The following is a 13,146-nucleotide window of genomic DNA, read 5'->3' on the forward strand; positions in this document are numbered from 1 at the left end:
TGGCAATTAGTCTCTTGGGCCTCTGAAAATCTGCAAAGGGGGAGATTTGCGCGGAATATGTGTTTTCAAACATCGAATAGCCAATTTTTAGATTCGTCTCCTCCTTGATTCACATGCGCAACGGGAGACGAATCTCATGTATCGTCTTGAGGGGACAGATCGCAGCATGCTCAACACCAGGTTTAGAAGTGTACAACTGTGCTCTGCATCGGCATAGACTGAATACCTAGGTAATATCACTAAGGAAACCTTCTGCAACAATCGTATATATTTCGCTGAAATGCGTGTTTTCGTGTTGGCTAAGTTTAAACTTGGTCTTTATTAATGAGTAGCAAAAGAGATGTAAGCTTTGCGGAATGTAAATAATTGGCCGATCCAGAGATTAAGATACTAATATTGAGCGTAGTACGGATTGGAGGTTGCTGCTGCTTAACTGCCATGATGACTGATTCTACCGCTCATATAAATATTTCGTAGCACTGACATGAACTATTTAATTCTATTGAATTTTTGTGTTTTCTTGCATTGCTATCGTAATGTTTGTTGTAAGCAATAAATATAATGTTGAGTACAATGGTAGTTTGTGTTAGTTTGTATTTGAGGAAGAACGCGCGATATGATGAGTGAGGTGGTCCGTGGCGTGCTGACTTTGCAGGCAGCTGCTGACTAAATTTAGGCTGAACACTGGGGTGTGTTGTAGGTGAGTGAATTGTTCTATTTCCGTCGGGTGAATAAAGCAGAGTTGAACAACAATGATGATTTTTAACAGTATCCGTCAGAATTTATGCGATATCCATCACATATGATGATACGAAAGTTCCGAGAAATTGGCAATGGTGGATGGTCATAAACGAATTCAGGCCTGAAACTTTCATCAGAATCATGATAATTGTGCATTCGAAACACCTATGAATGACTCAAAATCACCCAGGCTCCACTCATGAGATATTAACAAATTACCCTTGGTGCAGGCATTTTGAGATGGGGTAGTTCAAGAACAACGAATTATTCGCCTACACTACTATGATTATAATAGATCAAGCGGTTACCGCTCCCTTGGACATATCAGAGGAGAGTTTGCCTTGAGGAGTGTTGAATAATGAGTGGTGTTGATTGAATGGTGTGATGGTCAGCACCCCCCCCCCCCCCCTCCACAGGCACACGCACGCACACGCAGAATCTCAACCACAACTCAGTTAACCTATATGGGGGCACCTGCGGAAAATGCCGTACCCTTTTAAAAAGGTGAAAATGCGGACCTACGGCTAATTCCTTATGTTATTTGAATCACCCGCCACATAACGTCATCACTTTTTTTCACCGTGCAGCTGCGAAGAATGACCAATACGCATGTTTTTCTCGCCATTTTGTGTTTGATTTCGTCTATTCGATGTATTTTTTTTTGGTAAGGTTTCTGAGGGAGGGACCAGGTGGAGGATGCTACGGAAACATGAATGAATTATAAAATCCAGTATAGGGAATAGGGGTTAGTTTATGACTTTATTTGATAGTATGTCATCTCTAGTTTTAATCCAGATACTACAGTGCGTATTGGTTAATGTCTGTTGACGTAGAAGGGTGGTTTGGCTGGCCGATCCCCCTTGGGCCCTTTTTGGGTGAATAAGTCCCTTTTTAGTGGTTAAACTCGGTTTCTTTCTCAATATCAAATTAGGAATATTTAGATAACATTATGAGCTTTCGGAAAATGTATACTTTATTGGGTCTACCTTGGTTTGTTGTGTTGTTATCATTGTTTTTAGCTCACCTCTTAGCAGAGGTGAGCTTATCCCATACCGTGGCGTCCGTCGTCCGTCGTCGTCGTCGTCGTCGTCGTCGTCGTCGTCGTCGTCGTCGTCGTCCGTCGTCCGTTAGCAGGGCACGTTTCGTAACTGTTAGAGCTATTGAGTTGAAACTTGGTACACATGTACCCTTATGTAATGACACCTTGGAGACCAAGTTTCGGTCCGATTCGTTTCATGGTTTCGCCACCAGGGGGCCAAACGTTAAAAGTGAAAATATGCAATATCTCCCTTAATAGTAGTCGGGAAATTTTGAAAAAAATATGGTAGGTACTTCTAGCAAAGGTGCATCATATATCCTCCGGGTTTTTGATTTGACCTCCTTTTCAAGGTCACAGAGGTCAAATGGTGTAAATTGGCCGTTAGGATGTAACGATGGCACGTTTCTAAACTGCAATGACTATTGATACCAAATTTGGTACACATTTACCCCTTAGTCAGGTGATCTCAGGGACCGAAGTTTGGTCCAATATGATTCACCACTTGACCACCAGGGGGCAAAATCCAAAAACCTTAAAAATGTGATTATTCCTTAACTTCTTGCCCGATTGCCACCAATTTGATATCATGGGTACATCTAACCACCATACAGTATATGTCACACAGGTTTTTAATTTGACCTTCTTGTCAAGGTCACAGAGGTCAAATGGCGTAAATTCGCCGTCAGGCCGTAACTAGGGCACGTTTCTTAACTGCAATGACTATTGATCACAAATTAAGTACACATGTACCCCTTGGTCAGGTGATCTTAGGTACCGAAGTTTGGTGCGATCTGATTTGCCGTTTGGCCTCCAGGGAGGGGGCCAAATCCTAAATTCTTCAAAATGCCATTATTCCTAGTAATGACTTGCCCGATTGGCACCAATTTTATATCATAGGTACATCTAATTCTAACAACCATTCAATGTGTCACCCGGGTCTTCTTTGATTTGACCTACTTTTCAAGGTCACAGAGGTCGAATGTACTGTAAATTTGCCATTTTGGGGAACTTGTAATTGCTTGGACCTACATCAAACCTAACACTACTTGACACAATACCATGCTCTTTATACATCTTTCCTCCACATGAGGTGAGCACAATGGCCCTGGCCATTTCATTCTGAATTGGTTGCCACTATCTGAAATGCCTTGCCCCGTTCAGGGTTTAGAAATATTAAGTGCTTGCCTCCATATGGGTTAATGTCAGCAAAACAGTGACGTGTGAAAAGTTTGCCCTCTTGTCATTATCACCCCCCCCCCCCCCCCCCCCAATGTCAACTACAAGAAACAGGAGAGCCCTTTTGACCCCCATCCCCAGACTTGTAAAGAACCCTTTTGATGCCCCTTACAGCCCAAGACTGGTGGAATGCCCCTTTGACCCCCCTCTTCCCCAGACTGGTGAAGAACCTGTTTGACACCATCCCCTTCTGGCCACAGACTGCTGGAATAACCCTTTGACCCCCCTCCCCCCCCAGACTGGTGAAGAACCCATTTAACACCATCCCCTTCCAGCCCCAGACTCGTGGAGAGCCCTTTTGTCACCACCCAACCCCCTCGAGACTGGTGGAGAGCCCTTTTAACATGATCCCTCTGCCCCCAACCTAGACAGGTGGAGAGCCCGACACCATCCCCGTGGACAGCTATGCATTGTATAGGCTATATATTATACTGCATAGCTATAACGTAGCGTAGTCGAATACAGCAGAGCTGAGGTCTATGCATGCGAGGGTGCACAATTATAGGCTATATTATACTGCATAGCTATACCGTAGCGTAGTCGAATAAAGCAGAGCTGTGGTCTATGCATGCCAGGGTGCACAATTATTTCAATGGTGTCTTAATCCTGCCATTTTCATATAACTGATGCTTTTAGGCTCACCGGTACTGTGAGTCTATACAACGCCGAAGTGTCTGTCGTCCTTCGTCGTCATCGTTGTCGTCGTTCGGCGTATCTTATTTCAAAAACAGTGGCACATTTCTTAACAGCTAGGGCTATGAACTCAAATCTATGTATGCATGACCCCCTAGGTCAAATGACCTTTGACACTGATTTTCAGTCTGGTCTGATTCTTGACTTGGCTACCAGGGGGCCAAAACTGAAAAGTGTGATATTTCACTTATCAGTGATTTTTTTTGATGAAATTTTTATGGTAGGTACTCCTAGCAAAGATATATCACGTATCATACGTGTTTTTGATTTGACCTACTTTTCAAGGTCATAGAGGGCAAATGGCGTAAATTTGCCGTTAGAGCTTAACTGTGGCATGTTTCGTAACTGGTTTGGCAAGATCTTCTAGGTAAGGTTACCTCTGACACTGAATTTTGGTCTGATCTGTTTCTCGACTTGGACACCAGGGGGCAAAAAGTGAAAACCTAGAAAGTGTGATATCTCGCTCATTAGTGATTCGTATTCGATGAAGTTGTTATGGTTGGTACTCCCAACAAGGATACATTACATATTATACAGGCTTTTGATTTGAACTACTTTTCAAGGTCATAGAGGTCAAATGCCGTGAATTTGCTGTTTGGGGGCCTAACTATGGCATGTTTCTTAACTGCAATGACAATTAAGTTAACATTTGTTGCACCTTATCCCAAAGGTAAGGTTGGCCTAAGTTCAGGACTTCCACATGGACATATGAAGTGCCCTATGATTACAGATACTAGTAGTACATCAGAGTCTTCCTTGGTCATATCTCAAGGAACATTCATTGTCAACTAAGTCGTTACCTAAATACCAATGAGCACAATGGTCCCTGGCCTTTTCATTATTGATGTAGACATCCGCCTATGACACTGACGTAAAACAAAAACACCTGGTTTCTTATAAATTACCACAAACTATGTCCTTTGGGTGATGATGTCATAGGAATTAAAAATAGATTGGGGCACTCAGAGTTCTAGTATCTAAAATAAAACCAACTCAATCAAATTATTTCAGTGCCTCCCCACCGTATAATCTTCTAACACTAATATTGATAATCTTCTGAACCAAAAACCACAAGCAGTCACAACTGTAAGGCTACCATAAGACACCAGGATTCCAAGAAAGAACCCCATTGGAATCTCACAGGAATTCCCTTCATGATATCATTCCAACAGGAAATCCCATTGCATCTAAAAATAGTTTGTAGCATTCACACGGATAAAATGCCTCAAAAAACATCCATTCACTACAGTTATATTCGATTATTGACTTGGCCACCAGGGGGCCCAAACTCAAAACTCAAAAAGTGTGATTTCTCGCTTATTACTGATTTGTTTTTGATAAAAGTTTCATGGTAGGTACTCCCAGCAAGGATACATCACATATCTTACGGGTTTTTGATTTGACTCACCTTTCAAGTTCACAGAGGTCAAAGTTGAAAACTTTACCGTTCTTGGTACGTTTTGTCGTTGTTCAATGTAAAGAGTTTTAATTTTGTGTAATGATGCATCTAAGAAGCCACTATTTGTATGCCAAGTTTCAGCCAGATCGGAATTCAAATATGGCCGAAATTGCATGTTTTGTGGGTTTTTCCTCGTATTGTGGCAATCCAAAGGTCGTGAGTTCAAACCCCGGTCAAGGACAGCCAAAAATATTTTTATTTTTCATCTTTTCCTTTTTTCTTTTCTGAGTTCTATCTTACATTTTCTTCATTTTTTTATTTATTTGGTGCCATAGATTTAATTAGGCGGCCATCTTGGAAATCTTTTTTTGCCGATTGCTGTAGTGTAACGAGTGATGAAATTGTTATGGTCAGGTGAATGTGTCTACATCACATATCACCCTGGTTTGTTATTTGACCTACCTGTCAGGGTCACTGAGGTCAAAGTTAAAAATATATTCACCATTGTCATGGAGTGGCACGTTTCTTCACTATCATTTTAACCTAGACTCTACAAGCTTGGAACCACAAGTCTCGGATTCACCACTTGGCCAGGGCCGGCTCTGAACTGGTCACAGATGCATGTATAAATTATGAGAGGCCTACATACTGTAGCACTTTCTGTAACTGTCTACTAAAAATACTTACGGTGAGCACAATGGCCCCTGGCCGTTTCATTTTGCGCAACGTCCCCAGATTAATACTCAACCAATATATATTCACCCACAGTGGTACAGTACATGAGCCCATACTCTCAAAAGAATGTGCGCAAGAAATGGTGTTTCTCGCTTATAATATAGAAGATACTGCTACTGAAAATAATTGCTGAAACCTCGGTTAACATGTCTTGAGTGCTGAATTTTATCATTTTAAAGAACTTTTTCCTCTCTCTCGATCACCCTTGTAGAAATGTACGGCTTATTATAAACCGCGAGATGAGAAATCGTGAAATCACGAGATGAGTAATCATTATTTTCTGCAGCAAGATTTTCTACTTTCCTGGACAATGAGAATCACCTTCTGATGCTACTGTCCACTTCTCCATTCAATGATAGAAGGGCCAAAGACAATACAAAGGCTACATGCAAATGCATCTTGACCACAAAGGTTTTTACCCTCAGCCGAAATCGGCCAGAGGGGTATTGTCGTCACGTGCGCTGTCCGTCTGGGCGGCGGGCGTCTGCTACTTCGTTTCCGTCGATTTCTAGGAGAACGGCTTTGACAATCAATTCAATTTTTGGTATGTACATTTGGGGTGACCAGAGGAAAGTTCCTTTCGAAAACTGGCTTGTTCTGATTATCAACATGGCCACCAGGGTGGCGTGTTTGAAATCGGTTTCCGTCAATTTCGAGGAGAACCGTTCGTCCGATCAAAATCATTTTTAACTCTCTGCGTATAGCAGAGAGTTTATATGGTGGTACAGAATGACGTCTGTTAGTCTGTGAAGTCGTAAACATTGTGCCGGACCGAACAGCGCACCTCCATCATGTAGTTCCCCAGAGTGTTCACTTCACAAGTTCCACTGGCGTATTTATTAACTGTATTGCATGCTGAATATTAATAACTCTGAATCGGCGTCCATCTGTGTTACCCAGAATTTACGGACTTTCGAAAAATAAAAATCTGAATATAAATCTTTGTACTGCGTAGTAATTAAAAAATGCCATTTTTAGTTTCGCACGTGTACATGCTTCACGATGGTTTCGGCCTCATGCCGTTGTAGCGTGGTCGTTTCGCCCTCAGCGATTTAGTTTCGCTCTAATGCCGTTGCAGCGTGGTTGTTTCGCCCTCAGTAGATTTATTGTTTAGCAATGCAGGTTTGGTTGAATATGCCCAAGGAATATGCCGTAAAGTTGGTAAAATGAAGATGAATTGATGTAACGACCAATGGTGTACGAATGTTACCAAAATAGGGCAAAAAAGCATGGGTGAAACAAACCAGTTATCTTGTGTAGCGCCAGTTCGTAGGAGAGAGGTTGCGGACCGTCCCCACTCCCACTCCCACTCCGAGGTGATTCCGTTTTGGCGTATTACGTCATCACTTCACGAGGGATTTCCCCGTCTTGCTCCATGAACTCGGACGATTTACGAGTTGGAGACCGCAAACTCGTAAGTGTTCTCCCACTTGCATTATCTTAGCTTTTAGACATCTAAATCAAGTGACAATGAAGAAGCAATATCCCTTACACACTGTTCTAGCACGTCACCTAAGTTGTAACAAGATTTTTTGTGTAAAAGACGTAGAAAACTTGTTGTTTTTGAAGTGTTCAAAATTGTGTAGAACGGCCGTGTACTGACTGTGCGTGTACTTGTACACATGTACATTACGTGTTGGTTTGTTTGAAACTCTGTTCCCCTCTGTACTTTTTGGATCTAGTTATCTTAGGACTGAAGTAATTCGTAGTTTTACGATAGAAATACGCACATGCTACAGAGGAAACAGCTTTTTACTAGCTGTAAATCACCAAAATTGTAGAATATTTCGTCTGCTTTATTTACTTTTTTTCTCATACGTCGTTGATTTGTTTGATTTCCAGTTTGGCCGTGTGACTCGCAGGCTGGCTGAATGACGTCTCCCAACTCGGTTCCCGTTGGTGCGCGCAACCTACTTTTCGACGTCACGAGTTCCGAGAACGACTCGAGTTGAACTCGGAGTGTGAGTGGGAGTGGGGACGGTTCGCAACCTCTCTAATGTCCGCGATACTCGGAACATTTTGCATGAAAATAGTCTGTACAAAATATTCTTTATGCCTAGACTGTGCTTTTAAAAAAATAGCCTTTATATGTTGTGTTTTGTTCGGATATTGTACTTTCGCCCGCCCAGAAAACTAGATTTTTGTGACCTGCTAAATCGTTGCAGCACTGAGTGCCAGCCGGACTATTTTTGATAGACATTTTCGATAAACATCTTCATCTTAGACTCATTTTGTGGTCATCACCTATCCCAAATGTACATAAGTGCACGTACCTCCCTCAAAACCATGCCCCAAAAACTTCCTGTCAACATAGCAGGTACCCCCAGATATTAATTCGGCAGAGAGTTCGCTGGCAGTAGCCAGCTCTAGTTGGTATGTATGTTGGGGGTGACTAGAGGAAGGTTCCTTTTGAAAACCGGCTTGTTCTATTTCTGGATATGGTCACCAGGGCAGCGTACTTGAAATCGGTTTCCGTCAATTTCGAGGATACCGGTTTGTCCGATCAAATTCATTTGTGGTATGTACGTTGGGGGTGACTAGAGGAAGGTTCCTTTTGAAAACTGGCTCGTTCTGATTCTCGATATGGTCACCAGGGCGGCGTACTTGAAATCGGTTTCCATCAATTTCGAGGAGAACCGTTCGTCCGAACAAATTCATTTTTGGTATGCACGTTGGGGGGACTAGAGGAAGGTTCCTTTTGAAAACGGGCTTGTTCTGATTATCAATATGGCCACCAGTGCGGCGTGTTTGAAATCAGTTTCTGTCAATTTCTAGGAGAACCGTTCGTCCAATCAAATTCATTTTTGGTTTGTACGTTGGGGGTGACTAGAGGAAGGTTCCTTTCGAAAACCGGCTTGTTCTGATTCTCAATATGGTCACCAAGGCGGCGTGCTTGAAATCGGTTTCCGTCAATTTTGAGGAGAACCGTTTGTCCGATTAAATTCATTTTTAGCTCACCTCTTAGCAGAGGTGAGCTTATCCCATACCGTGGCGTCCGTCGTCGTCGTCGTCGTCGTCCGTCGTCCGTTAGCAGGGCACGTTTCGTAACTGTTAGAGCTATACAGTTGAAACTTGGTACACATGTACCCTTATGTAATGACACCTTGGAGACCAGGTTTCGGTCCGATTCGTTTCATGGTTTGGCCACCAGGGGGCCAAACATTAAAAGTGAAAATATGCAATATCTCCCTTAATAGTAGTCGGGAAATTTTGAAAAAAATATGGTAGGTACTTCTAGCAAAGGTGCATCATATATCCTCCGGGTTTTTGATTTGACCTCCTTTTCAAGGTCACAGAGGTCAAAGTTTGCTGATTCACTGAACAGTAGCATGTTTCCTATCTATTTTAGCTAGAAGGTTTTAAACCAGTGTGGACATGTATCTGGGGATTCTCTATTCCACCCCTAAAATTTCGGCCGTTTGGACATCAAATATGGCCGCCAGGCAGCCATCTTGAAATATAAACACAGTACTATTACTCCGAAACTAATGATCGGATTGCAACCAAATTTGATCTGGATGTATATCTATGTACTCTCTACTAAATCCTTGATTTTTTAAAAAATGTGATAGCCAATATGGGTGCCAGGGGGGCATCTTGAAAAATTCTTAGTTTGGCCACCCGGGGGCCAAATTTAATGTCCAAAGTTAAAATGTTTGATTGCTGGTTTAATAGTGGTCTGATTTTCATAACATTTTTATGGTAGGTACTCCTAGCAAGGATACATTTCATAAATGTGGGTTTTTGATTTGACCTACTTCTCAAGGTCACAAAGGTCAACGTTTTCCTATGGCACCGCCATTTTACAATGACGGCACGTTTTGTCACTGCTTTAGCTACAGATCCCTAACTTGGTACGAATGTACCCCTATACTCTTAGACTAAACTGCAGTCTTTTTCTGATTCTCAGTTTGGCCAGCAGGGCCCCAAATGTTAATAGTGGACTCTCCCCTAAGGGTGCCTTGAAATGCTGCTAAGTGGGATGTCATAGTCTAAGCCTAGGCAAATGCAGGATTAATTAACCTCTACAGAGCCCTAGGAATTTCAGATGATGGTTGTTTCTTGTACTAGACACAAGCAAACAACATAATTATCCTATTCCTAAGCATTTCCATAATGGGTCATCTGTAAACCAAATGACTTTTTTTAAAAAGGTGTGTTAATGCTGATGACTTGTTGCATGGAATTGCTTATTTGTTCTTTTGGTAGGCATGCCTTGCATGTTTTGCTACTTCAAGCTTTTGTTCTGCTGCTGTTTTAACGATTACTGGTCAGATCACAAAATTGTCTACTCTGCTTTGTCATACCTGTAGTCACCTCAATTAAATTCAACTTACGCATTATTTTATCTCTCATGTAATTTCATATTAAAACATTACTTCATTTCTTTCTTACATTTAAAACCATGCTAATGCTTCATCCATCTTCCCTTCACAAGAGGTGAGCACAATGGCCCTGGCCATTTCATTGGTATGTACGTTGGGGTGGACTAGAGGAAGGTTTCTTTCGAAAACTGGCTCGTTCTGATTCTCAATATGGTCACCAGGGCAACGTGCTTGAAATCGGTTTCTGTCAATTTCAAAGAAAAACGGCTTGGAGGATGGAATAAATTTTTAGTGGGTGTAGACCTAATGCAGTTTTGTAAGGGGAAGGTTTCTTTCGAAAATCAGCGCGATTCGAAATTCAATATAACCGCCACACTCGCATCCTCAAAATAGGTTTCCACAATTTTGATTTCCATATGCAAACTAGCCACTCCACTAAGCCAACTTCAACATTATCTCACCTTCAAACTTAATAGGCTGAGGGGTTATGCTCGCTTTGCGATGCTATTTTTTCAACTTATCAAGATATACTGTGAGTATAATACTACGAGGTTCAGGATGCTGCATGTATCAAGATTATTTTCCCATTATGCATGGCGTCACATAATTGACCGATAACACAGGGCATGCACTTGGTGAATGTCTGGTCATCCCTAAAAATAGCGCGGGATAGTCTTAACATTGAAACTAGGCCATAAATTAGGTTAAATTTCACACATCCCACATTGGAGTCTATTTCAATGGGCCAATCAAAAGAAGGATAGCTCCCTTCTACAGCCTCGGTCTCATTAATGTTCGTCTTTTCAGGTTCTATATTTGCAGTACATCCTGTGGCGAATGGTACTCTCACCGAGGTTGGCATCTCGCGATTTCGCATTCCGCATCTCGCGGTTTAGAATAAGCCGAAATGTACTGTTCAGCAAGTATAGATACAAGCGCAGTGTAAACGTACATACAAATGCATACAAAGTTACAAACCGGCTAAATTATCATCAAAGGTATTAAGTCTATATTCTCAATCATATCAATGAATTTCCTTGATCATTAGCACTGTATCACTGTCTGTTGGTCTTGTATAACTTACTAAGCAAAATTAAAATGTTTTTTCATTATGTTTTACAGGGATGATGGACAGCTGCATTTCAGCCTTTTCGGGGATGACATCACAGACGACCGAGGACCGAGAGAGAGAGGAGCTGAGCAACACTTATCAACACTTGCTTTTTCACTTTAATACTTAACTCAAATAGATTAAATAAAGAAAACATGATTTGGCAGTTGGTTTACAAAATGTTATGTTTTCACTTATTATTTATCCATCATACCCCTTGGACTTAGTCCTGACCTTGCATTTACTGATTGGTTGTCCCTGATGTGAGGTCAATACTTCACTTGTTGGGCTTGGCTGGACCATGTTCGCTGGACTAGTTTGTCACAACCTACACCTCAAAGGAATGGATTTATAGGTCCAGACTGTTACTGGTTGTTCCAAGTTCGTGCCATGTATCTACTGGGCTGGTTTGTCTCAACCTGCACTTCAAAGGAATTGATACAAAGGTCCAGACTGCATTCACTAGTTGTCCTAGGTTGTGACCATGCACCTGATGGACTGGTTTGTCTCATGCTGAACTTCAAAGGATTTGATGTAAAGGTTCAGACTGCTGTTACTGGTTGTCTACTGGGTTGAGACAGTCCAAGGAACCATACCTAAATATCTTGACCTTGTCCATCATTCCCTTATCACATCTAAATATGTGAATGTTTTTATGCATGCGCTAAACTTTTGAAGGCAACAATGAAAATTGATGTTTACTATTTTATCTTTGGCTCAGCGTAGGGGAGTCTAAACACTACCGATGTGTCCGTCGTAGTTGGTCCGTTGTCCATCGTCGTCGTCGTCGTCGTCGTCTGGATCCTGTTTCAAAAACAGTGTCACAGTTCTTAACCGCTAACGCTATGAATTTGAAATTCAGTACACATGACTCCCTACGTCATGTAACCTCTGACACCCAATTTCGATCCGATCTGACACTCGACTTGGCCACCAGGAGACCAAAACTAATCTCGCTTATTAGTGACTTGTTTTCGATTATATTTTTATGGTAGGTACTCCAAGCAAGGATACTTCACCTGTCATACTGACTTTGCTTTGAACTATATTCTATACATGTACCACGATGAATTCCTAACAAACAAATATCAGTACGGTGAGCACGATGGACCCTGGCTGTTTCATTTATTTCATTGGTTGATCACATAATGTAGTCAAGGAATGAAATATATTAAATTTTTGCACAAAAAATGCTTCAAAATAGAACAAATATTTTGCAATCTTCATGGACCAATATATCAATGGGTTCGTCTCAGTGTCAGCTATGCAACAGAAGAGAAAAAATATCATTCCTAAGGTATGTTTTGAGCTCCAAGGTTCCGAGAGCAGAAGGAATGCCTTCATCTAATTAACTTTCAGAGCCCTTTTCTGTGCCTAAGGTAGATTAAATGCGAAATGGACACTTTAACATACAAATTGGGCATATTTGTTTAGATGATTATTATATATTGAGATCATGACTCCCACTGGCCACATTTTCCCTCTCCTTCGTGATGTCGAAGTGCTAATACACGATAATAGTTCATGATGCACGATGCACTGGAAATGACGTGCTAGTGGCCCAGGTCGCTGGTTTCAGTGATTGTGTAATACCTTGGGCCACTGCGAAACCAAGACCGTGCGGCATGACAATTTTGTTGATGTCTCACTGATGTCAGATCTGCCTTGACCCAATTGTCATTCAATGCAATCAATGCAGTGTATGCATTCATGGTTGACTTGATGTGACAACCCAAATCAGACAAAGCCTGAGAAAGTGCAGCCTTTTTCAGCTCAGCTGACGAAAGTCTGCCAGTCCGCAAGTCTGTCCTACTGTCCACAGGGGCACATTTTATAACCGCAAAAGCTGTTGGACTGAAATTTGGTT

At 41.8% G+C, this 13,146-nt stretch overlaps 1 protein-coding gene across 7 annotated transcripts in view; it reads left to right on the top strand.

Moving 5' to 3' along the window:
• Window positions 1-13,146, top strand: part of LOC135500896 (potassium voltage-gated channel subfamily H member 6-like) — a 600,170-nt gene that overhangs the window by 121,277 nt on the left and 465,747 nt on the right. The gene's annotated exons all lie outside the window — the stretch shown is intronic.

Source organism: Lineus longissimus, chromosome 16, assembly GCF_910592395.1.
Source record: "Lineus longissimus chromosome 16, tnLinLong1.2, whole genome shotgun sequence".
NCBI classification, from domain to species: Eukaryota; Metazoa; Nemertea; class Pilidiophora; order Heteronemertea; family Lineidae; genus Lineus; species Lineus longissimus.